Source organism: Peromyscus californicus, unplaced genomic scaffold (genome assembly GCF_007827085.1).
Source record: "Peromyscus californicus insignis strain IS unplaced genomic scaffold, ASM782708v3 Scaffold_5__1_contigs__length_169319896, whole genome shotgun sequence".
Classification (NCBI taxonomy): domain Eukaryota; kingdom Metazoa; phylum Chordata; class Mammalia; order Rodentia; family Cricetidae; genus Peromyscus; species Peromyscus californicus.
In genome coordinates, this window is record NW_026294573.1 from 132,774,034 (window position 1) to 132,775,329 (window position 1,296).

Here is a 1,296-nt window from a genome sequence, read left to right on the forward strand (position 1 = left end):
TTCTTTTTTTTTTTTTTAATGACCCAGTGAGTTTCACTGTGGTTGTTTACAGGAACACCGTCACTTTATGCCTCTCTCTTCTCATCAGCCATTAACTGACTGTAAATCCTTACTGAGGGGTGGGCCTCTCAATTCCCTCCTCCCTCCATGACAGAGTGTTGATGGACTCAGTTTCCTGTAGATATTACAGCTACTGTGAATTTCAGGCTGTAACAGTCATGTCAGACTAAAAAACTGTTCTACACCACTACCTCCTTCCTCCTGCTCTTACAAGCTGCTTTATAATTTTTACATGGTAATTCTAATAGCCCAGGTCATTCTGGGATTAGTCTCCATTTGCTGCTTTTTTACCTTGGGTCTGGGACACATTTTTTGTTTCTTTGTACATATACTAATTTTGAATTGTGTCTTGGCTTTATGAATAATCTTTATCAGACCCTTTTTAATTTTGAACATATTAATTATGTTTATTTGTCTTGTGTGTGTGTGGAGGTGGGACATGTGGGTGGGATTGGAGGATAACTTTTAGAGACGGGCTCTCTCCCTCATCGTGTGGGTCTAGGGGATTGAACTTGGGCAGTCAGGCTTGGCAGCAAGCATTTTTATCTGCTGAGCATCTTGACTGCCTCATTTCTCAGGGTAGTTTTATTTTCCTTTTGACAGTCAGCTTACTTGAATTTTAAATTTTGAACATTAAGTAATGTTTATCCTTAGGTGGACTGCTTGGAGTATGTCCTTCACATACAGAATTCAGAACTAGCACAGTTAGTATATGGAGTGATTTCTCCTCCGTGTTGGTTTTCTAAGATTTTCCTCCCCCTTTTGAGCATCTGGGCTCACAGCACATTCTGTCACTTGGGCCTTAAAGTCACCAAGACTGTAGAAGTTCCAGCAGTTTTTTTTTTATATTTTTATTTTTTTAAAGATTTCTATTTGTGCTTGTAATTTTTTGTGTGTGTGGTATGTCTTGTGTATGCATGTTGTATTGTGTGTGATGTACTTCTTAGTGTAAGGGTGTGCACATTTGTGTGGAGGCCAGAGGTCCCTTTGGGGGAACTTTCCTTGGCCACTTTCTGGGGTCTGTCATTGACCTTGGAGCTCATTAATGTGGCCATTGTGGGTGGCCAGTGAGCTTTCTGGATGTGCCTGTCTCTGCACAGCCACCAGCTTCATTCACAAGGATGTGTCTTCATTCCCATTTGACATAGACTCCAGGAATCCACACTCACTTCCTCAGGCTTCAACAGCAGGGCCTTTTCCAACTGAGCCGTCTCCCCAGCTCTGTCTGGAGTTGCT